General features: G+C 40.7%; 1 long non-coding RNA gene across 1 annotated transcript in view; it reads left to right on the top strand.

Moving 5' to 3' along the window:
- The first annotated feature begins 567 nt into the window (after positions 1-567).
- The window catches only part of LOC126293523 (uncharacterized), a 63,440-nt gene continuing 37,985 nt past the window's right edge, over positions 568-26,022 (top strand). Inside the window, exons 1-2 of the long non-coding RNA XR_007552299.1 lie at positions 568-1,249; positions 8,891-9,235. This is a non-coding gene — a long non-coding RNA (uncharacterized LOC126293523). The remainder of the gene's footprint in view (positions 1,250-8,890; positions 9,236-26,022) is intronic.

Raw genomic sequence — 26,022 nt, 5'->3', positions numbered from 1 at the left:
ACCATACAGCTGGGGAACGTAATGTTGATCCCGCTCTCCACTGTTCGATAGCTATTTAAATTACGAATCAAATCTCTCTGCAACAATAGCAAAAACAGTAACACTTGCTAATCGGTTAAAGTTTCCACAGTTTACTGTGTACTTCCGAGGGAAGAACTCAAAGTACTCCACCAAATACAACAAAAACTATTACACACAACGCGAACTAATGTATCGACAGGCGTGTTTGCTTCCACTCTAACTTCACGCTCACAACAGAAAACGCTTTACTTTTTGCGCATTGCTTACAGCGTCCCCTGGTCTCTTAACTCAGAACTGCAACTGTTTAGTAGGCCGTCTTCACAATGTCGCCACATGCTCAGGCTTGTGCTGAATAGACTGTCCCACAACGTACGTTATAGATAAATTATGTCAAGAAAAGGCCCTACTGTGTACGTAATGTATCTGTTATTACACTGAAATGACTGCTGAGTAACCGAGGTCTAATAATAAAATAAAATATTATATCGAGTCACTGAACACGTGAGTGGATAAAATAAACTCTTTGGAGTGCGAGGTTTCTATGGCAACAGCAGCGGATGCTAAGAAATAGATAGTGTAGTGTAGCAGCGAGCGGAAGAGGATGGAACAAAATTTTGGGCAGTAATTTCTAGTGGTTCAGAAAGCTCTGGAAGTTCCAAGTGACATATAGTGATGCCACATGAGGGAATGAAAAGAAGAATTCTGTTTTCAGCATCTTGTTGTCAATCATAATATTGAATTCAGATCTTCATCAACTGGGCCTTGTGCCAATAATATAGAACGTTATTGGTCAGCCATAAAATCTATTGTAGGGAGGAGCAAACGACGCATTTTGACACTACAGAGTCATTTAGATGAATGTTCATGGAGGCGTAGTTTACCCGATTCATATTGCCCGTTTCAGTGTTTCCTTAAACGTGTTGGGCAAATATATCCACAAAAATTTGTTAATTTCCGGTAGGGATTGGGGGTGGGGTAAATGATAATCAAGGAAAAGGGTAGGTTTGCTCAGGATGGTTAAAATATTGATTTGAATTTCTGAGGTTGATCCATCATTATTCATTTCCTTATATTGGGTAATACTACTTCAGGTCATACCTACCGTTGGTGTGAACTTCTGGGTTTATCTGTTTGTATGTATGTGTTTTTTGTGATGTGTTTCTTGTGTATGTGATTTTCCTTGTCTTTCAAGCCGAGCTTTGGTTATTTGCGGAGGAGTTTGCGTATGGTAAGTTTAGTTTATGTTTTATTGAAGTTGATGTATTTCTTTGACGTATTATATTGTGCTGCGTTATGTGTGCGCTCGTCAGCTGCAGTACGGAATACAAATTTTAGAGCTGTTGGTCTTTTTCCCTTTCCTAGTCCTAGGATCGCTACGATTTTTTCGAGTCTGTGTTAGCACTACTCAAGGCGAAAAGACCGATATACGTAAAATTTGTATTCCGTACTTCACTTGACGTACATAGGTCAACTGAAGTACAGGATACTGGTGCTAGCTAGACGAAAAAAGAGACATATGTAACATTGGTATCATTTACCTATATAGGCCAACTGAAGAACAGGATACAAATGTTATGTATGTCGGTATTTTTCGCCTTCGCTAGCACTAGTATCCTATTCTTCAGTGGACCTATATGGGTCAACTGAAGTATGGGATGCAAATAATATACAGATCTTTTCGTCTTCGCTAGTAATATTGTTTACGTAAGAGTAGCAGCGGAGGCGAAAGAAGCAACACCTGTAAAATTTGTGTCCCGTGCTTCAATTGACCTATATAGGTCTGCTGAAGAATAAGTTACAAATGCTAATGAAAACTAATAAATCGACGTAAGTTCAATTTGTTTCCCATACAACAGTTAACCTATACAGATCGACTGAATTTTCGAATACATCGTCTGTGTTAGCTGATGTAGTCCATGCTAACGTCACTTATATCCCCTTTTTTTTCATTATTTTGTATAGAAGTACTAGGACTGAAACAATCGTTATACTTAACATTATGTTCGAACTATTAATGAACATGATCTGTTTTCCCTCTCCTGCATTCCTTTGTCTACGAACACTCATCTTTGCTGTTAAATCTGTGTAATAAATCGTCTCTGGCAAATTCTGACGTCATTGGTCAAAGCCGACAAGGCTGTTGCGTGTGACGTCACGACGGCGCGGAATTCAGTTTATGAATCTGTTGTGTTATAGATGTCGTTTCGTTGCGGTCGGTGGTGGCCCCTGGTGGTGTGTTCGTGGTTTGCGTGTTACGTGGTATATTGGGTTCATTTCGGTGTAACTGTTTGTCCTGCAAAGTACTGGATTTGATTGCCCTTCGACAGAAATTGGTTTGTGAGTTAACAATTTAGTTGTTACTGTCTTAAGTTATTGTAGTGCCATTGCTGTATGTCGTGTGTTAATTGTGGTTGATTTTGTTAGCGTGCGGAAATGCGGGGACAATGCGTTGTCTCACAGAATTTTTGCAACTGTATGGGCTGCTGGCAGAAGTGGTTTAGGTGCGGCGTGTGTCGGCAGGAAATAGGGTTGGCAAAAGTTCCGGCGTCTCAGACCAGGGTTGGCCACATGTGACGGTGCCGTAGGGACAACCTATGGTGCTCCATAATTAGGCGTGGTACCTTGTTCGCGAGGTCTAGGTTGGGCATGCGAGAGGTTGCGTTGATGAGGAATTATTTTTGTTAGATATCCTCTGTTTTTGTGCACATGAGAGGAAGGATGGCTTTTGTCTGGTTTTCGTTTTGTAAGGAAGTGTGTTCTGAGTATATTAAGTACAGGGGTAAGTTGGGTGGGCCTGGTGTAGTGGTGGAGGTTGACGAGTCGCAGTTTGAAAAGAGGAAGTGTGGGAGGGGTAAGTCTCTGGTTGGCTTATGGGTGTGGAAGGGCTGTTGTATCTGGGGGTGATTTTGCGGAGTGTGTTTTTACGGTTTTGGAGGGGTGCACGGAAAGGGAATTGGTGGGATTAATTGAGGTGGGTATAGAGGAGGACAGCGCAATAGTTTCCAATGCTTTTTCAACTTTATAGGGGGTAGGGCGAGAGGGGGTATAATTTAGTAGTTAATTCAAAAATTATGACTGGGCTTGATGTTTTGGGGGGCGGTTAAGTCAGTTATTGGGTGGGAGAAGAGGCGCTCTTCTGACCTGAAGTCTAACTTGGATGATTAATTCTGGCAAAGTGCCCCTGGGGACTACTGCAATTTTTTTTTAAAAGCGCGGTTAGTAAAATTTGTAGCCCAAATGTGGTTAAGGTGGTGTTGTGGCAAGGGGTAGGGTGTAGTTAGTAATGTTTGTGGAGTAGATGGGTGGGGGTGGTGGTTGATTTGTGATTATGTTGTGGAGGATCTATTCTGTTGCAATTTTTGAGTTGTAGTGTAGAATTTCCCATGTGTGGCCCATTAGTTTGATAATATTTTTGGAGGAAGATGTTAGTTTTTCGATGTATTTTCGTGTTTTTAATCATGTTTACGTACTGATGTCATAGGCGACATATTAGTCGTCGTGAATGGTCGTTTCCGCCATATTGGTGACGTCATGGGTGAAAGCAGACAGGGCGAATCGGACGCTTCTGTATTCCCACCCATACCTATGACCACACATTGGAATCGAACACATCCCTTGACGTATATAGGTCAATAGAAAACTCAAGAAAGCAACCACCTCCCTCCACCCTCTCCCCAAAATCAAAGACCCATCAACAAATAAAAACAAAAAATAAGCAGATCTGAATTGCACATTACAACTCAACAACTGCAACAAAATAGTTCCTTCACAACATAATCACAAAACCACCACCCTCCACCCACCTACCTCCACAAATATTAGCAACTGCTTCACCCCTACCCCCCCCCCCCCCCCCAACTAAACCACAGCCTATACATTTTATTAATTGCATTAAAAAAAAAAGAAAAATGCAGTAGTCTTCAGGGACACTCTGCCAGCAACAATCATCTAAGTTAGACTGAAGGTTAGAAGAGTGCCTCTTCTCCCTCCCAATAACTGACTTAATTTTTGAAAGCCAAACTATGGTTAACTACTAAATGATACCCCCTCTCGCCCAGCTTCCTGTAAAGATGAAAAAGCATTGGAAACTATTGTGCTGCCCTCCTCTATACACACCTCAATTAATCCCACCAATTCCCTTTTCGTTTGTCCCTCCAAAACCTTAAAAACACACTCAGAAAAGCCTCCCCCAGATACAACAGCCCCCCCCCCCCCCATACCCATAAGCCAACCAGAGACTTACCCCTCCCATACTTCCTCTTTTCAAACTGCAACTCGTCAACCTCCACCACCACCACCGCAGGCCCCATGTACTTAATATACTCAGAACACAGTTCCTTACAAAACAAAAATTAGTTAAGAACCATCCTCTCACACCTGTCTCATGCACACAAAAAGAGAAGATATATAACAAAAATAATACGTCAACACAACCTCTCGCATGCCCAACCTAGACCTCACAAACAAGTACCATACCTTATGGAGCTCCATAGGTTGTCCCTACAGCACTGCCACATGTAGCCCTCCTTGGTCCGAGACGCCGGAACGTTCGCCAACTGCATTTCCTGCTAATGCACGTTGCACTCAACCACTTCAGCCAGCAGCCTGAATAGGTGTATAAATTTTGTGATGGGCAATGTATTTGTCCCCCATTTCTGCACATAAACGAGCACTATTAAATTTATCCATCATATCCAAACATAACAAAAGTAGTCACCAATTAACAGCGACATACAGCAAACGGCACTAAAATTACTTACACAACAAAAACTAAATTGTAAACTCACTGAAACCAATTTCTGTCATAGCACAGTCAAAACCAACACCTTAACAGATCAAGGAACAACACCAAAATTAGCCCAATACAGCATGTAACAAGCAAACTATAAACACAACACCAGAGAGCACCACCGACCGCAACAAAAAATCTATAAACACAACACATTCATAAACTAAACTCTGCACCGTCATGATGTCACTAACCACAACAGCCCTACGTCACGGGTCAAGGTCGGACAGGTGGGATCAGACACCTCTGTTGACCCAATGCTGATTATGGGTGATGCAGTACTTCCTCTGCCATGGGAGGGAGGCACGATGTGTTAGGAAGTAGTTAGCTAAATAATTCCTTACCTGATAAACATAAAAAATGATGATGCAGTGTAATGTCTCTCTCTCTGCTGTATTCTGATTGCAACATTTCCAAAATATTTCTGGCATACACCCATAACTTTTCAGGCAAGGGGGGGGGGGGGGGGTACCTTCATAGTCTCAGATGTTATTGAATTTAGCATAAGTTAAAATTCAGGAGTAAGTAATGAAACACGTAACTTTTGTTTTCTCCAAAAAATTCCTGCCCAGAAATAAAGGTCTACAAAGAACTGTGAACATCATTTTGAAGATGCGAATTTTGGAAAAAAAATTAAAATGGTGTATCTCTGTAACAGTTCTAAATATATTAGTTTTTTTATTTGAAAAATAATTGCTTTATGATTACAATAGTGTCCTCCATTTGCTAGGATATATCAAAGTTCTTTTACTGTCATCTTTTGACTTTTTTAATAATTTTTTCAAAAATTCCAGTCCATAAGTTAGATTTTTTCTGTTGATTAGTACCATGCAGTACTGTATTCTGTACAGGACAACTTCCACTTCTAAGTTCGACAGGATTTATTTTTAAAAAATCATGTTTTCTTTTAGCTTTCAAGGGTAATGTATGTCTTCACTGAAGTTTTCTTACTAATTTCTTTGTTACAATGTCATTTCTGTTGTCATTGTTGCAGTTATGTCTTAAGCTTTGTTGTAGTTTGACAGTTTCTTTGTTGCAGTTCATTGCAGGTTTCTGTATTGTAGGTGTTCAGTGCTAATTTGTTTACTGAGGAGGCTTCTAAGAAATCTGACACATTCAGTGAGTTCTGTGTTTTCGTGGGAAATTTGCCAGTTGATGCAGTTGCAGTGTGTTTTTGTGAAAAGGACTGTTTGAAATGTCTTCTGACTGGGGCCACAGGAGAGCGAAGTGTGCTGACTATTTGCATATCCATAAAAGGGTGATATAAGACGAACAAAAACATTTTTCCAGTTGTGAATAGGTGGTCTCATTTGAAAACTGTTTCAAAGTGAAGATGTTTCCATTGACAACTTTTTGTTCTAAATGTTTTGACAATATTAACAATGATAGTATCTGAACAAGGTGAAGCCTCTCATGGTGCAGATTTTGCATCAACAGAGGAAGAATTAAATACCCTGAATCAGTCTACTACAGAGGTTGGTGTTAGTCCTGTTAAAACAGTGATCAGTTAAGTTGTCATAAGCTCTATGCATCAAGAAAGCACAGATAAATTAGCAAAGGTGTGGCTGAATATATTACAGCAAAACTGCCCACTCTTCAAAGTAGAAATTCCATCTTCAGAAAAATTGAACCAAAGCACCCATGCACCTCTTGCCAGGAATTTGTCACAAATATCAGTGCAGTTGTTAAATTTTGTGCATCCTACAGTGAAAATGTGCAAGTTTTAACTTGCCAGAGTGCCAACAAAAAGACACTACAACATAACAGTAACAGTTGTAGGTCAAAAAGTTGTGAAAGTTAAGATGTACATGACTCGCAGTATTAAAGAAACTTCTGTAATTTATGAGAGCAACTATACAACTTCTCATATTGGAAGATCAAAATTTTATTCCCTACGACCTAGGTAAGTGGGTAGTTCCACAACCACCTAGAGATGTCTGTTTATGCATGTACTGCGTGAATTTTGAACTGTGTCTGGTAACTTTGAAGTACTTACTGGAGCATATGAGAGAACACCTTGGCCCTGCAAAGGGAGGACTGTCTTTACAGATACTTGGCCTGGAAGATGTAGCAGATAACTCTGCAGAAATTACATATGCAATGTGGGTGGAAAATAAACTGATTAAGAAAACTGTGGTTGCCTTTGTCAGTTTCATTGATGAACTTGGTAAATGTTTAGTGAAAGCAGTAACACACATGTCTGAAGAAATTGCAACACCACAAAGTGCAGAAGTGAAAAGGGTGTGTACAGGCAGAAAAACTATGTTTAGTGGTTCACTATGATCTTGCTGAGAAATGGTGTGCAATTTTCCCACGAGAAGTACAAGGGTATCACTGCAGTAATAACCAGGTTTCAATTTTTACAGGAGTGTCATATTTTCAAAACAAGACCATAAGTGCTGCAGTTATGTGATGACATGGGTCATGACTCGGCGCTAGCAGTGTGCAAAATTCTTCAACTACAAACAGGGCAGAGGAGATCATCATTATTTCTGATGGTGCTCCTAGTCGTTTTAAAAATGGTTACCAGCTGTTTGAGTTAAGTAGCTTGTACCAACTGTCTTTCCAGACCAAATACAGCTGCGATTCTGAATGCTGAGGATTTTATGAGAGTTGTGAAACCTTGCACATCCACAGCCCTCATTCTTTTTGTCCAAAGATGAAACCTAAAAATTCCATAAGTAGAAAAAAGAATGGTCCAAAAAAACTACTCCTGAGAAAGGAATTCAGAAGACACATTTTTGGACTCAAAAGTGATGGGTGAACTCATACTGCCCGGAATTTAAAGAGCAAAAAAGAATTTCATTTGTTTGGCCAACACTTCAGAAACAGCAGGATAATATTCAGATTCACTACCTCAGGAGGGGATGTTTGTGGCTGTGACTAGAGGATTGCAGAGATTATAGACACCAGTTATGAGTTAAACAGAATTGTAGTGAACTTTATGCTGCCACATGGACCAGCTGCTGGATATAGGTTTCCAGCTGAAGGACAGCAACAACGCCATCATTGCTCACTTCTTGTTCACAATGTTTTGAAGATTGTAGGTGCTCCAGTTCCTATTGGTTCAACAGGCAGGCATCACTCTATATCAAAGGAAGATACCGAAGCAGTGCAGAACACTGTTACTTCATTGACTGGCTAATTTCAGTACAAAACAGAGTGCGGAGAAGTTGTATAAATTGAAATCTTTAAATCTTTAGACCTTTCACATACATTTTGGAACAATTTAAAATGTTTGAAAAATGAGTCTCTTACTCATCTTTCAAATCTAAAATTATGTTAAACAAGTCTAGGTTTTGAGTTTTATTAGCCTGTTATGTGATAATATGATGATAAAACAGGTTTTATGTATGACAAAAATTTCAGTTGTTTATAAAACCTGTTCAACTTAAAAGTGGCAGCTCTTCTTTTCAGGGAATGTAGAACTATATGGATTTATCAAAAGAAAAAAAATCAATTTTATGGATTGGCATCTTTGGAAGAAACAAAAATTTCCATAAAGTTCAGAATGCTATAATAAAAGTACTTTGACACATAAGTCCAAATGAAGGATTTCTTTGTAATATTAAAGCAAGTATCTTTCAAATAAAAAACCTAACAAAATATATAGCACTGTTCAAGAGGTGCAGTATTTTAAAATTTTCCCAAAATTTGCATCTTAAATATGGTATGTGTAGTGTCATCTTGAGGGCTGTATCTTGGAGCAGAAATTTTTTTGGAAAAACAAAAAAATATGGGTTCTTTACTTAGTCCTTCATTTTAACATATGCTAAATTCAATAACATCTGAGACAATGAAGGCAACATTTTTTCCTAGCCTGCCTGAATTTATACAGACTAAGCCTTCTGGTAGTTTCACGTACAATGTACGTAACTATTATGTGCCCTGTGGCAAAGTACATAGACAGCAATGCAGGTGTGCATCCGTTTGCCAGGTCCTTGCAAGAGATTGTACTGGTGTAGTAGAGCAACATCCATACCATAGGCATATCTGTATTTGAAAATCTGTGTGCACTGCCATATTTTATTTTGCTCATCAATTATTATGTTTTTTATACATATATTTTTTTCTTTACAGTGAACAAGCACAAGAAGTGGTGAAAACTGCCATCCGTATTTATACATCATCTGAAGCCCGTGCCAGGTGTTTCCTGTAGAATTGAGAAGGCGTATTATTTCTCAAAGGCAATGAAGTTCACACTTCTGTTTATCAAAACAGTGACTATACCTGATGGAAATTTGTAGGAGGAAGAGGAAATTACGCCTACTGTGTAACAGTTTTGTGAATTCTCTCTCAACAATTATCTGGGCAGAGGAGAAAGCTGAACTGCTTGTGGGGACCAGCCTGATACATCCCTTGCTATGGTTACATATAGCCCCCAATTATGGTGATAGTGGGACACCGCACCTGCCATGTATGGATGTAAGTAACCTGATAAGATATCTATACCAACTTCCCTTACTGTGGCACCTGGTTTAGTATTTTCATTCTTTACTGCCACCTCTGCTATCCCATGCTATCTTACTTGTCTACACCTTGAGACATAATATCTTATACCGTCTCCATTCAAACACCCCCAGAAAAAATAGGTGCATCTTGAAGTGCATCCAACAGTTCATTAGGACTGCATCTTTCATTTTTTTAATAAGATTACTAAGTGCCATAGTGGAGTATGTCAACCTCCAATTTGGACGCATGCACTGTATCTAAGTACCATTCTCGTAAGTTTTCAGGTAACTCAGTGTATGTATATGAAAACCTTCCATTCCTCATCAGGAGAGAAACAACACAGATGGAAACGAACACTTGTCTATGACAGAATCCACATGCTGTACACTTCTATACATTGGTGGGTTGGGATTATTCGGGCTCGAGTAAAAATGTTACAGAAATCTAGATCTTTTCTGTAGTTCATGAATTTGTTGAACAAAAGTCAGTAGACTCTTATTTTCTGTACCCTTGTAGACTTCCACCCTAGCAACTAAATCTCTTAAATCACATTCCTGAGAGGGAACAAGTATCAGGAACTGCTAGAATGCAATTGATACTGTATTTCACTGTTGATCAGTTTTTTCTATGGTTGATGAATGTCATTATTATGCTCAGTTTTTGTTTCTGTGGTGTGCACTGACAAATTTGCTTGTATCAGAAATAGCAGAAAATTTTCATACTAATGTATCATGTGATTGTGTCTGTAATCCAAACACTTTAATAGAAGGAATCTGCACTTAATCTGTGACTTACCAATATCTATAACACCTTAAGTAATATTCAGGGTCATCATGTTTGTAATATATTATGTCAGAATGAATGGATATTATAAACTGAATTCAAGAGTTCAACTAACTAATCTTTGCAAAGAGAAAAGGCTCTCTAGAAATTTCATACCTTGGATTATTTGATAAAGTTTTTATGACTTAGTGGAGCATAATGTCCCGTTGGAGTCCATATCATGTTCATTATCAATTTGGGATGGGATGGACCATGGTCTGGCAATATGAATGAAAAGATGGTTTATTTTTGTCTTTATTGGAAAAAGGTGACTACAATGCAAGTGCAGATACATTATCTAGTATCTACATCTACAGTTATACTCCGCAAGCCACCCAACGGTGTGTGGCGGAGGGCACTTTACGTGCCACTGTCATTACCTCCCATCCCTGTTCAAGTCGCGTATGGTTCGTGCGAAGAACGACTGCCGGAAAGCCTCTGTGCACGCTCGAATCTTTCTAATTTTACATTCATGATCTCCTTGGGAGGCATAAGTAGGAGCAAGCAATATATCAGATACCTCATCCAGAGACGCACCCTCTCGGAACCTGGACAGCAAGCTACATTGGGATGCAGAGAACCTCTTGCAGAGTCTGCCACTTGAGTTTGCTAAACATCTCCGTAATGCTATCACGCTTACCAGATAACCCTGTGACGAAATGTGCCAGTCTCCTTTGGATCTTCTCTATCTCCTCTGGCAACCTGACGTGGTACAGATCCCACACTGATGAGCAATACTCAAGTATAGGTCTAACAAATGTTTTGTAAGCACTCCTTCGTTGATGTCCTACATTTTCTAATGAATCTCCCAATGAATCTCAGCCTAGCACCCGCCTTACCAACAGTTAATTTTATATGATCATTCCACTTCAAATTGTTCTGCACGCCTACTCCCAGATATTTTACAGAAGCAACTGCTACCAGTGTTTGTTCTGCTATCACATAATCATACAACACAGGATACTTCTTTCTATGTATTCACTATACATTACATTTGTCTATGTTAAGAGTTGCCACACTCTGCACCAAGTGCCTATCTGCTGCAGATCTTCCTGCATTTCGCTGCAATTTTCTAATGTATTCTGTATACTACAGCATCATCCATGAAAAGCCAACACACACACACACACACACACACACACACACACACACACACACACACACACACACACACACAACAGAAAGAAACTTCCACATGGGAAAAATATATTAAAAACAAAGATTCCAAGACTTACCAAGCGGGAAAGCGCCGGCAGACAGGCACATGAACAAAACACACAAACACACACACAGAATTAAGAGCTTTCGCAACTGGCAGTTGCTTCGTCAGGAAAGAGGGAAGGATGTGGGTTTTAAGGGAGAGGGTAAGGAGTCATTCCAATCCCGGGAGCGGAAAGACTTCCCTTAGGGGAAAAAAAGGACAGGTGTACACTCGCGCGCGCACACACACACACACACACACACACACACACACACACACACACACACACACACACACACACACACATCCATATCCATGTGCGGATGGATATGTGTGTGTGTGTGTGTGTGTGCGTGTGTGTGTGTGTGCGTGTGTGTGTGTGTGTGTGTGTGTGTGTGTGTGTGTGCGAGTGTACACCTGTCCTTTTTTTCCCCTAAGGGAAGTCTTTCCGCTCCCGGGATTGGAATGACTCCTTAGCCTCTCCCTTAAAACCCACATCCTTCCCTCTTTCCTGACGAAGCAACTGCCAGTTGCGAAAGCTCGTAATTCTGTGTGTGTGTGTGTGTGTGTGTGTGTGTGTGTGTGTGTGTGTGTGTGTGTGTGTGTGTGTTCATGTGCCTGTCTGCCGGCGCTTTCCCGCTTGGTAAGTCTTGGAATCTTTGTATATATATATATATATATATATATATATATATATTTAAGGAGATGGGACCTGGATAAACTGAAAGAACCAGAGGTTGTACAGAGTTTCAGGGAGAGCATAAGGGAACAATTGACAGAAATGGGGGAAAAGAAATATAGTAGAAGAAGAATGGGTAGCTTTGTAGGATGAAGTAGTGAAGGCAGCAGAGGATAAAGTAGGTAAAAAGATGAGGGCTAGTAGAAATCCTTGAGTAACAGAAGAAATATTGAATTTGATGAAAGAAGAAAATATAAAAATGCAGTAAATGAAGCAGGCAAATAGGAATACAGACGTCTCAAAAATGAGATCGACAGGAAGTGCAAAATGGCTAAGCAGGGATGGCTAGAGGACAAATGTAAGGATGTAGAGGCTAATGTCACTAGGGGTTAGATAGATACTGCCTACAGGAAAATTAAAGAGACCTTTGGAGAGAAGAGAACCACGTGTATGAATATCAAGAGCTCAGATGGCAGCCCAGTTCTAAGCAAAGAAGGGAAGGCAGAAAGGTGGAAGGAGTATATAGAAGGTTTATACAAGGGCGATGTACTTTAGGACAATATTATGGAAATGGAAGAGGATGTAGATGAAGACGAAATGGGAGATACGATACTGCGTGAAGAGTTTGACAGAGCACTGAAAGACCTGAGTCGAAACAAGGCCCCCGGAGTAGACAACATTCCATTAGAACTACTGACGGCCTTGGGAGAGCCAGTCATGACAAAACTCAACCATCTGGTGAGCAAGATGTATGAGACAGGTGAAATACCCTCAGACTTCAAGAAGAATTTAATAATTTCAATCTCAAAGAAAGCAGGTGTTGACAGATCTGCAAAATACTAACGCGAATTCTTTACAGACGAATGGAAAAACTAGAATAATCCGACCTCGTGGAAGATCAGTTAGGATTCCGTAGAAATGTTGGAACACGTGAGGCAATACTGACCCCACGACTTATCTTAGAGGCTAGATTAAGGAAGGGCAAACCTACGTTTCTAGCATTTGTAGACTTAGGGGAAGCTTTTGACAATGTTGACTGGAATATTCTTTTTCAAATTCTGAAGGTGGCAGTGGTAAAATACAGGGAGCGAAAGGCTATTTACAATTTGTACAGAAACCAGAAGGCAGTTATTAGAGTCGAGGGACATGAAAGGGAAGCAGTGGTTGGGAAGGGAGTAAGAACGGGCTGCAGCCTCTCCCCAAAGTTATTCAATCTGTATATTGAGCAAGCAGTGAAGGAAACAAAAGAAAAGTTCGGAGTAGGTATTTAACTCCATGAAGAAGAAATAAAAACTTTGAGGTTTGCCAATGACATTGTAATTCTGCCAGACAGCAAAGGACTTGGAAGAGCAGTTGAACGGAATGGAGAGTGTGTTGAAAGGAGGATATAAGATGAACATCAACAAAAACAAAATGAGAATAATGGAATGTAGTCGAATTGTCAGGTGATGCTGAGGGAATTAGATTAGGAAATGAGACACTTAAGGTAGTAAAGGAGTTTTGCTATTTGGGGAGCAAAATAACTGATGATGGTCGAAGTAGAGAGGATATAAAATGTAGACTGGCAATGGCAAGGAAAGTGTTTCTGAAGAAGAGAAATTTAACATTGAGTATAGATTTATGTATCAGGAAGTCGTTTCTGAAAGTATTTGTATGGAGTGTAGCCATGTATGGAAGTGAAACATGGACGATAAATAGTTTGGACAAGAAGAGAATAGAAGCTTCTGAAATGTGGTGCTACAGAAGAATGCTGATGATTAGATGGGTAAATTACACAACTACTGAGGAAGTATTGAATAGGATTTGGGACAAGAGATTTGTGGCACAACTTGACCAGAAGAAGGGATCAGTTGGTAGGACATGTTCTGAGGCATCAAGGTATCACCAATTTAGTATTGTAGGGCAGCGTGGATGGTAAAAATCATAGAGGGAGACCAAAAGATGAATACACTAAGCACATTCAGAAGGATGTAGGTTGCAGTAGGTAATGGGAGATGAAGCAGCTTGCACAGGATAGAGTAGCATGGAGAGTTGCATCAAACCAGTATCAGGACTGAAAACCACGTATATTAAAACCATAGATTCCAAGACTTACCAAGCGGGAAAGAGCCGGTAGACAGGCATAATATAATTTCTAGCTTTCACAGCCGACAGTTGCTTCATACTGAAAGGTAAGTTCCCATCTCCGGAGTCCGGATAGGTTGGTGTTGGTGGGAGGTATTCAGATAACCCGGACGGTGTAACAACTGTGTCAAGATGTGCTGGCCATGCACGGAGGCATGTTTCACCACAGGGTGATCCTCATTACCAACAAACACTGTCTGCCTGTGTCCATTCATGCGAATGGACAGTTTGTTGATGGTCATTCCCACATAGAAAGCGTCTCAGTGTAGGCAGGTCAGTTGGTAAATCACATGGGTGCTTTCACACGTGGCTCTGCCTTTGATCGTGTACACCTTCCGGGTTGCAGGACTGGAGTAGGTGGTGGTGGGAGGGTACATGGGACAGGTTTTACACCGGGTGCGGTTACAAGGGTAGGAGCCAGAGGGTAGGGAAGGTGGTTTGGGGATTTCATAGGGATGAACCAAGAGGTTACGAAGGTTAGGTGTATGGCGGAAAGACACTCTTGGTGGAGTGGGGAGTATTTCATGAAGGATGGATCTCATTTCGGGGCAGGATTTTAGGAAGTCGTATCCCTGCTGAAGAGCCACATTGTCTGATCCAGTCCCGGGGAGTATCCTGTCACAAGTGGGGCACTTTTGGGGTTCTTCTGTGAGAGGTTCTGGGTTTGAGGGGATGAGGAAGTGGCTCTGGTTATTTGCTTCTGTACCAGGTCGGGAGGGTAGTTGTGGGATGCGAAAGCTGTTTTCAGGTTGTTGGTGTAATGGTTCAGGGATTCCGGACTGGAGCAGATTCGTTTGCCACGAAGATCTAGGTTGTAGCGAAGGGACCGTATGATATGGAATGGGTGGCAGCTGTCATAATGGAGGTACTGTTGCTTGTTGGAGGGGTTTGAAGTGGACGGATGTGTGAAGCTGGCCATTGGACAGATGGAGGTCAACGTCAAGGAAAGTGGCATGGGATTTGGAGTAGGACCAGGTGAATCTGATGGAACCAAAGGAGTTGAGGTTGGAGAGGAAATTCTGGAGTTATTCTTCACTGAGAGTCCAGATCATGAAGATGTCATTAATAAATCTGTACCAAACTTTGGGTTGGCAGGCTTTGGTAACCAAGAAGGCTTCCTCTAAGCGACTCATAAATAGGTTGGCAAATGAGGGGGGCCTTCCTGTTTCCGAATCCATGTTGTTCATTACATAGGATTTTGTTTTTATTTATAAATGTCATACATAACTTTTCCAGGACTTTAGAGATGTAGGAGGAAATTGTGATGGGTCTCTAGTTATTTACATTGTCTTTATTCCCTTTTTTATATACGGGGATAACTTTTGATGTTTTCAACACAGCGGGGAAAGTGCCTGCCTGAAGTGAGCAGTCTCATAAGTGTGTGTGAGTACTTGAGTTAGGTTTGATGTGCTCTTCTTTAACATTGTTGCAGGTATGCCATCAATACCGGCTGATTTCGAATTTTTCAGCCCTTTTATTGCTTTAGCTACTTCATCTTGTGAAACAGAACTGATGTACATCGATCTCTACATGCACTTATTTTATATTCATTTGCCTGGGCGCTCTTAAAGTTTGATTGTAACATATTATCAGCAACACCTGTGAAAAGCTGTTAAATGTGTCGGCTACTTCTAAGGGGTTTGTTACTTTATTTTTATGTGATAGGGTTATATTTTTGTAAGGTTGTCTGTATTCTCCACATTCTTTTTTTATAACACTCCACATAGCCTTTGATTTATTAACTGAATTATAAATGATTTCATCATTATGCATTATTTTTGCTGCTTTTATTACTTTTCTTAATATTTTGGAGTATTTTTTTATAGTACGTGCATACTACAGGTGAGGAATTTTTGAGTTACATATTTCATGAAGTAGTCTTTTCTTCTGGCATGAAACCCTTATTCCCATTGTAATCCAGCTGTTTGTTCTAGAGTTCCCCCATATGGTTAATGTTTTCAGTGGGAATGCAAGTTCAAAGAAACGGGTTAATGTATCAATGAAAGTGTTGAATTTTTCATTTATGTTGTTCATTTTGTACACTCCTAGCCATTTTTCTTTCTGTAATAAATTGTTGGAGTAGTTTACATTATGCTGATTATAACTTCGATATGCTGTTCTGAAAGACATGTTGTTAATAATACTGCCTTGTACTTTTATGCTTAATATTTGAGCAAGATGGTCACTAAAACCTGCATTGAAAATTTTTAGTGAGGTGTTGTGTAAACTCTTCTTGACTAGAAACTGATAGAGCTGTTTGGCAAGTTTCTGATACTCGGGTAGCTGCTTTTACTTCAGCCTTTAAATTGTAGGACATTGCAAGGTTCAAAGTGGTCTCCCTATTTCCACTATTCGTGAAGAAGTCAATATTCATTTGTGGTGATATGACTTAGACATATTTGTATTGCGTCATGGACTGACAGGGTCGTTTCTATAACTTCACTTTTGTACAGAAAGTCCCTTAACTTTGTGAAGATGTGATCTATTTGAGTACAGGAGTTTGTAGTTATATGTATTGGAATAGTTATTGCATTGTATAAGCCATATCTTTTCATTTTATTTAGAAGCTCCCTACTGTCATTTGTGTCTTGCAATGTGTTTATGTTCAAGTCACCTAGTAGCACAAGTGCACAGTTCTTGCTTAGGATGATATGTAAGAGCTCTCCTATGTTTTCAATTAATGTTTCTATGCACCCATTTGACAGTCTGTATATGTTTAAGATGTACAGTGAGGAACTACTTGGAACTATTTTTTGGCCTGTTACTTAGACTAAATTTTCAATGTTATATTTTTAAGGCTGTTTATATCGTTTCTGCTTACATTGTTATGGGTTAGTATAGCAGCTCCACCTCCCTTACTATACCTCCTATGAACTAGTTGTTACATTGTAATTTGCAACAGTAAGATTCAGAATTTCATGCTCATTTAGACCATGTTCTATCAGAGCTAGAATGTCAGGGGTTTCTTTATTTAGCATTATTTCTAATTGGGTTACCTTATTTCTTAAGTATTTTATATTCTGGTGCATTATTTTTATCACTGAATATCCTGATTATATGCTTGTTTTTGTCCTATATTCTTTATCACTGTTTTGTGGATATCAGATTTCTTGATTTTTACCCCTCCCCCCCCCCCCCCCTATACAGTGTTAGTTTCCCTTGTTTCTAATGATTTTACAAACACCTGTATACATTCTGCTGAGTGTTACTGAACCTAATCTATTTAAATCTGTGCCATCCTTTCCCAGACAATTTTCACACAGGAATTTGTTTGGGTCTATGAAGATAGCATCAAGACAGTCACACTCTTGTTTGATGGCACAGTTTATTTTGGATATGTATTTGTCACTCACTGACCTTTTTACAATTCCGCTAAGTATGAATTTGGATCCTTCATAAAAACTTCTTGCTGCATGAATCATGTTTCTTGTTTCATTCACTAATTCATCTTCGCTGCTGCTTTTAAGTGAGTTTGTTCCCACATGTATAAAAACACCTTTGTAATTTCATTTGTTTTGTTTCCTGTTCTGTAGCTGCTTGTTTTGCAATATATTTGAAATATTTGCCGAGTTGTTGCACTCTTATCCCAGGTCGCATTGCTGATTTTGCAGTTGGGGACAGCGATATTTTTAAAGAGCGAATCTCCTATTACTAGAAACTCGCAATCTTGTACAGCTGTGGGCTTGTTTCTTCTTTTGGTGTATGTCACCGTCTTTCACATAAATTTGTCTGCTGATGTTTGACCTGTTGACTTTTTCGTGTCTTCATTGGAGGCACTGGGTATATTCTTATTTTTGAAGTTTGAGCCTGCATATGGAGCACGGGATATGTTGTTGTTTTTAGAGTTTGTAATTTTGCGTTCTTCTGTTTGTTTTTGGTGGTTTTCATTCTCATGGCACTGCCTTTCTTGTATTAGTGTATCATTTTCTTTCCTTGCCTCGAATAGTTCAGTTTTTACAGTGTCAATGTCGTCTTGTAGCCTCTATAGTTTTATTTTCTGATGCTTTTGATTCTATTTGACGGATTTCACACATGCAGAGCTGCTTTTCATGTATTAACCTATTATTTTCTTTCTTTATGTTTATATTTTCTGTCTTTGGCATATCAATATCCTCTTGTAGCAATTTTATACCTTCCCTAGCTCATCAGCAGGGAAATCACTTTAACTCTTAAATGCTGCACCCTTCGGTACATGTGTGGGTTGGGATTATTCTGGCTCCAGCTACAACGTTAAAGAAGCTGAGAGCTTTTCTGTAGTTCACAAATTTCGTGAAGGTACCGCATTTGACATTTATTCGCTCTACTCTTGTAGACTTCTGCCCTTCTATCTAGACCTGTTAGATCATATTCTGGAGAGGAAAGACATGTCACAAACTGCTAGAATAGAGCTCTCACAGTATTTCACAGTTCTATTAGTCTTTTTTTCTATAGTTGATATGTCACTAATATGCTCAGTTGTTGTTTCTCTGGAGAGCACTGGCAAATTCACTTGCAGCAGAAATTGAAGCAAATTTTCATTCTAGTGTCATTTGAGTGTCTTTATAATGCAAAAACTACTAATGTCTATAACAATTTGTTATATTCAGGTCATCAGATTTCTAAAATATTATGTAGGGATGGATGGATATCTTAAACAGAACCTAAGAGTTTTGTGAACTAATCTTTGCAAAGGCAAATGGCTCATTGGAAAATTCAGCCATTGTATTATTGGTGGACCCATGTTTTTATCACCCAGTGGGGCATAATGTCCACTAGGAGGCGATAACATGAGTTATCATAGTTGGAGTGTGATGAACCATTGCCAGCCAGTGTGGATGAACAGGTAAAAAGGAGCCAAGGTATATATTTGGCCATGCCTATCAACCTCTGACTGGATATAAGGCTATAAAAGAGGCTTTAGCAGGGAGACAAAATTACTTCAAAAAGGTTTCCAGAATACAAATTTTTCAATGGTTTTCATTTTTATTTGTAGAGGAAAATGTGTCTACAACATAAAGTGCAAATACATTATCTATTACAGGGTGATTATCATCTGTGATCCCAAAATTACCATAGATAGTTTGTATTGTAGCTATGATAACTGAGAAGTGTGGTCCATGAACTAAACTTAATTGTATATAGAATGCAATGTAAATGTCATCAGTGTTGTCTGTAACCCTAACTGTCTGAAGATGGGGAATTTATCATGTCTAACCATTCCTGCCTTTATTTTAGAGATGGTCCGATATGTTGGGTGTGTCACTCCTGTCATCTTGATATCTCATGGGTTCGAAATCATTCTGTACAATCTTAACTTTCCCATGTTCTGGCCTAAGGTCTCATTAAGCTGGGCGTTAGACAAAATTGCATGTGGGGTTATCTATCCTACAGATAGCAAGTGTAACTGCTGTAAAACATAAATACAGCGTGGAGACAGTAAGGCTTCTTTGCATCAGATACTTAATCTGAGGTCAGGCACACAAGCCTGCCTAGTGATCCAGCTGGAAATATTGCATTAATTAGCACATGAGTATCAGAACTGGGCAGAGATCTACATATCACTCTACCCAGTTCCATACATTTGCACACTGCCTCAAAGTAACTGACAACAAGGCAACCTCCTACCTCACATATTGACTAGTAGCATCCAAGTAGGTTTCTCAGTTTGTGAGTATAATGAAACAAATCTTCTAAGCTCAGTGTGCTGTGGCAAACACCTATAGAGTGGTGAATACTCCTGCATCTTCACAGAACATATTAACAAATATGAATTTGCATGTAGATGCAACAGTCTTTATTTTGTCCAGTTCTGCTGCTCAGTGTTTGCATGTTGATTAGATCATGTCAAAGTATTCATATGCACCCACTTGTACTGTTTCTCTCACACAGCCTTCATGAAATTTAATTACTTGTACTGCAATGTCTATTAGTCTGGCAGTATGCTCAGTGTTACCGCTGAGGTAGCCTGAACCCTTGGTCTCCCCAACACAGATTAGATATTGAGAAACATTCGTGAGAGAATGAATAGCGTCAGTCCAGCACTAGAATAGGTCTTTATTTCTCTCTGCAACATCGTAGCAACCCCTCACTGCTAATGTTTCTGTGACACCCCTCCTGCTAATGCTGAGCTTAAAACAACCAAGAACTTTTGTTGTTCCAGATAAATCACTGCCTGTAATTAGAACACACACTCCTGTCGCATGTCTCGTCAGGTGCTTTACATTGCTGAATATGTGCTAATGCTGTGGTTGCATATAGCCTCAAGGTAATGTGGATATAGCGAGGTACAACTCCCGTCGTGTATGGATGTAAGTATCCTTGTGACATCTCTGGACTGAGTTTCCCTTACTTTGGATCTGGCTTGGTGTTTTTGTTCTTGGCTGCCAACTCAGCCATCCTAACCTAGGTTACTTGTCTACAGCTTTAGGCATGATATCTTACAGTCTCTGTGAAAACACCCTCAGAAATCCTAGATACATTTTGAAGTAAACAGCATTCATTAGAACTGCATCTTTCCTTTTCTGAATTAAGATTCTTGAGTGCCTTTCTAGGGTATATTAGCTTCCAATTTGGTCATACCACCTGTATCTGTGTATCATTCATGTAGGTTTTCAGTAAGCTCGCAATGGTTTTACATCCATGCCTTCCCTATCTTGTCATCAGGGGACACCTCGACTCTTAGACCTTACTCTTCTGTACATATGTGGGTGGGAATTATTCTGGCTCCAGCTACAATATTACAGAAGTCTAGAGCTTTTCTGTAGCTCACAGATTTGTTGTAGGTACTGCAGTCGACTCTCATTTGCTGTACGCTTGTAGACGTCTGCCCTTGCATCTAGATTTCTTAAATCACATTCTGGAGAGGGAAGATGTGTGAGGAACTGCTAGCATAGACCTCACACAGTATCTCACAGTAGTATCAGTTTGTTTCTATGGTTGATGAATGTCAGTATTATGCTCAGTTTCCATTTTTTGGTGAGTACTGGCAAATTCACTTGTCGCAGAAATTGCAGCAACTTTTCATTCTATTGTGTGACATGATTGTTTTGTTGCTGGAATCGTTTGTAATACGAAAACTTTAATATAAGGCACTTGAACTGCAAATCCAATGATGCGTAATAGTAAGGTCTTTGTAGGTCAACAAAGATCAAAAAGGTGGTATGAAAATAGATTTACGTAAGGGGTTTGAAGTTATGACTATTGGTATCAGTGGAGTAGTGCAGTCTTATCATGGCTTGAGTAGTATATCTTATCACTTCAGCACTTATCGAAGAACATGCTCTGACAATTCTCTCTTGTACATAGTGCAGATAGTAAATATTCGCCGATTACGGTGTATCCATCTAACGTGCCATTGACGTGTAAACACCATTTGACGGTTTTGCAATGCAACACTAATAGGAATGGCATAGTTGAATCAGGCGAATGTCCCCTCTGGGGCTGTGCATTCGTTCGCAGAGTATGGGCTTGGCGACCCCGGGGTTCTCGAGCTGGGGCTGGTAAGTGCCACGAGTTCTCTGTCACAGTTAGCTCTGGTCGTACTTCAGCGACCACCGTGTGGCGCAGTGGTGGAATGTTGTGTGTATTCGAGAACGGGGTTCTTGGCTTCACTGCCTGGACCACGAGGAAGGTACACAACTCTATAAAAAAACCTCAACCTCAAGGTGTGCTACGTGCTGAGGAGGTGAATGGCTGTTGAGATAAGTCTTTAGCTGGCAGCCTCTGGGGCACCTGCCACCAGTGTGCGATTAGCAGGGGGGATTGCCCCACCTCCCCCCTCTAAATCAGACTATCCCCTTCTCTGGTTTTAGTTTATGCATCCCAACCTGGGATGTTTATTTCCCACACCCTGGAGCAAAACTTTACATATAATTTAAATTTGTGGAGCCGAACACTGAAAGTTTTTAATAAGTCTTACTATTAATGCTGTTAATGTTTGTTTTCTATCATCAGAATAAGTACAGATTTTCACAAATGTGCCTCTACTTTTGAGTTCCCCTTGTATACTTGTATGTAGATGATTTTGTAAATAAGCTTTACGTATAATGTACTTTTAAAGATACAACTAGGGATGGCTTTTGTGATAGTGCATACACGTGAATAGTGAGTTTCGGCATTATCATCTATTTACAAATAGTTGTTTAACCATGTGTGACGCCACAGTCCAAGCTAGTAACATTTATAATGTCGCCCTAACCGCCATCTGCTTCACGTCTGCTGTGTAGCGAGCTACCTTAATTTAAGTATTAACTATATTTGTCTTACTTGTCACTTCTTCTTTGGTGTGTTTTTGCTTTTAGGAAGCTTTAATAGTCGAGTGCTAGTAATAGTGTTCCATAGATTTCGTGTTCGTTCTGAATACAGTCAGAGAGAGTCCCTTTAGTCATAGTGCCAGTAGTGCTAGTGTTTGTTTTGAATACAGGTCAGAGACAGGTAGTGCTATTTTCATTGTTTTCTACAAGAAGTGGTTAGCAATCACAGTTTAGTCAATAATCAGCTGCCTTTAGTGAATTAGCAGTCTAGTTAAAAGTTGATTAAGTATCTTCAGTAAATTGATTCATTAGGATGGATAGGATGTGTGACTGCTGTGTACGGACGCAGGAGGAGCTGGCCACTCTTCGCGAACAGCTGAGCGTGTTCATGGCTGCGGTCAGCCGTCTTCAGGCTGCTGCCTCGGAGTGTAGCGGCAGTGGGGAGTCTGGTGCGCTGCAAGGTACACCCCAGGTGTTACATGCTTCACCCACTGTCCCTGCTGTCGAGGCATCTTCGCGGGTACCGGGCGCGGTTGGGCCACCCTCTTCCCAAGGGGAGTGGCGGGTTCAGCGGCGTTCGCGGCGCACGAGGCGGAGGGTCAATGTGGAGGCTGGCCGTGTGGCGTCGTCCGCTCTGCCTGTGAGTGGACATGTGGCTGCTCCTTCAGCAAGGTCCGAGCAGGCACATGGGGGGAGGGGTTTATTAGTTATTGGGAGCTCCAACGTTAGGCGGGTGATGGAGCCCCTTAGGGAAATAGCGGAAATGTTGGGGAAGAAGGCCAGTGTTCGCTCTGTCTGCTTGCCGGGGGGTCTCATCCGAGATGTGGAGGAGGCCCTACCGGCGGTGATAGAGAACACTGGGTGCACCCGACTGCAAATTGTTGCTCATGTTGGCACCAATGACTCCTGCCGTCTGGGTTCAGAGGTCATCCTCAGTTCGTACAGGCGGTTGGCGGAGTTGGTGAAGGCGGAAAGCCTCGCTCGCGGGGTAGAATTAGAGCTAACTATTTGCAGTATCGTTTCCAGAACCGATCGTAGTCCTCTGGTTTGGAGCCGAGTGGAAGGCTTAAACCAGAGGCTCAGACGATTCTCCGGAGAGCTAGGGTGCAAATTTCTCGACCTCCGCTATTGGGTGGAGAAATGTAGGGTCTCCCTGAATAGGTCAGGCGTGCACTACACGCCGGAAGTGGCTACGAGGGTAGCGGAGTACATGTGGAGTGCACATGGGGTTTTTTTAGGTTAGAGAATTCCCTCCCTAGGCCCGACAAGATGCCTCCTGAGACGCGGCAAGGCAGGAGTAGGCAAAATGCAACAGGGAATAACAATATTAATGTGCTAATAGTAAACTGCAGGAGTGTCTATAGAAAGGTCCCAGAACTGCTCTCATTAATAAACGGTAACAACGCCTATATAGTACTAGGGACAGAAAGTTGGCTGAAACCACATGTAAACAGTAATGAAATCCTAAACTCAGATTGGAATGTATACCGCAGAGACAGGCTGGACAGTGATGGGGAGGCGTGTTTATAGCGATAAGAAGTGCAATAGTATTGAAGGAAATTGACGGAGATTCGAATTGTGAAATGATTTGGGTGAAGGTCACGGTTAAAGCAGGCTCAGACATGGTAATTGGATGTCTCTATAGGCCCCCGGGCTCAGTAGCTGTTGTGGCTGAGCACCTGAAGGATAATTTGGAAAATATTTAGAGTAGATTTCCCCACCATATTGTAGTTCTGGGTGGAGATTTTAATTTGCCGGACATAGGCTGGGAGACTCAAACGTTCATAACGGGTGGCAGGGACAAAGAATCCAGTGAAATATTTTTAAGTGCTTTATCTGAAAACTACCTTGAGCAGTTAAACAGAGAACTGACTCGTGGCGATAACATATTAGACCTTCTGGTGACAAACAGACCCGAACTATTTGAATCAGTTAATGCAGAACAGGGAATCAGCGGTCATAAAGCGGTTACTGCATCGATGATTTCAGCCGTAAATAGAAATATCAAAAAAGGTAGGAAGATTTTTCTGTTTAGCAAAAATGACAAAAAGCGGATTTCAGAGTACTTGATGGCTCAACACAAAAGTTATGTCTCAAGTACAGATAGTGTTGAGGATCAATGGACAAAGTTCAAAACCATCATACAATATGCGTTAGTTGAGTATGTGCCAAGCAAGATCGTAAGAAATGGAAAAGAGCCACCGTGGTACAACAACAGAGTTAGAAAACTGCTGCGGAAGCAAAGGGAACTTCACAGCAAACATAAACATAGCCAAAGCCTTGCACACAAACAAAAATTATGCGAAGCGAAATGTAGTGTGAGGAGGGCTATGCGAGAGGCTTTCAATGAATTCGAAAGTAAAGTTCTATGTACTGACTTGGCAGAAAATCCTAAGAAATTTTGGTCCTTTGTCAAAGTGGTAGGTGAATCAAAACAAAATGTCCAGACACTCTGTGACCAAAATGGTACTGAAACAGAGGATGACAGACCAAAGGCCGAAATACTAAATGTCTTCTTCCAAAGCTGTTTCACAGAGGAAGAATGCACTGTGCTTCCTTCTCTAGATTGTCGCACAGTTGACAAAATGGTAGATATCGAAATAGATGACAGAGGGATAGAGAAACAATTAAAATCGCTCAAAAGAGGAAAGGCCGCTGGTCCTGATAGGATACCAGTTCGATTTTACACAGAGTACGCGAAGGAACTTGCTCCCCTTCATGCAGCGGTGTACCATAGGTCACTAGAAGAGCGAAGCGTTAGAATGGATTGGAAAAGAGCACAGGTCATCCCCGTTTTCAAGAAGGGACGTCGAACAGATGTGCAGAACTATAGACCTATATCTCTAACGTCAAATCAGTTGTAGAATTTTGGAACATGTATTATGTTACAGTATAATGTCTTCTCTGGAGACTAGAAATCTACTCTGTAGGAATCAGCATGGGTTTTGAAAAAGACGGTCGTGTGAAACCCAGCTCGCGCTATTCGTCCACGAGACTCAGAGGGCCATAGACACGGGTTCACAGGTAGATGCCGTGTTTCTTGACTTCCGCAAGGCGTTTAACACAGTTCCCCACAGTCGTTTAATGAACAAAGTAAGAGCATACGGACTATCAGATCAATTGTGTGATTGGATTGAGGAGTTCCTAGATAACAGAACGCAGCATGTTATTCTCAATGGAGAGAAGTCTTCCGAAGTAAGAGTGATTTCAGGTGTGCCGCAGGGGAGTGTCGTAGGACCGTTCCTATTCACAATACACATAAATGACTTTGTGGATGACATCGGAAGTTCACTGAGGCTTTTTGCGGATGATGCTGTGGTATATCGAGAGGTTGTAACAATGGAAAATTGTACTGAAATGCAGGAGGATCTGCAGCGAATTGACGCATGGTGCACGGAATGGCAATTGAATCTCAATGTAGACAAGTGTAATGTGATGCGAATACATAGAAAGATAGGTCCCTTATCATTTAGCTACAAAATAGGTCAGCAACTGGAAGCAGTTAATTCCATGAATTATCTGGGAGCACGCATTAGGAGTGATTTAAAATGGAATGATCATATAAAGTTGATCATCGGTAAAGCAGATGCCAGACTGAGATTCATTGGAAGAATCCTAAGGAAATGCAATCCGACAATAAAGGAAGTAGGTTACAGTACGCTTGTTCGCCCACTGCTTGAATACTGCTCAGCAGTGTGGGATC

The sequence above is a fragment of the Schistocerca gregaria genome, chromosome 10, assembly GCF_023897955.1.
Source record: "Schistocerca gregaria isolate iqSchGreg1 chromosome 10, iqSchGreg1.2, whole genome shotgun sequence".
Taxonomy (NCBI): domain Eukaryota; kingdom Metazoa; phylum Arthropoda; class Insecta; order Orthoptera; family Acrididae; genus Schistocerca; species Schistocerca gregaria.
This window is presented reverse-complemented; position numbering and strand designations above follow the sequence as displayed.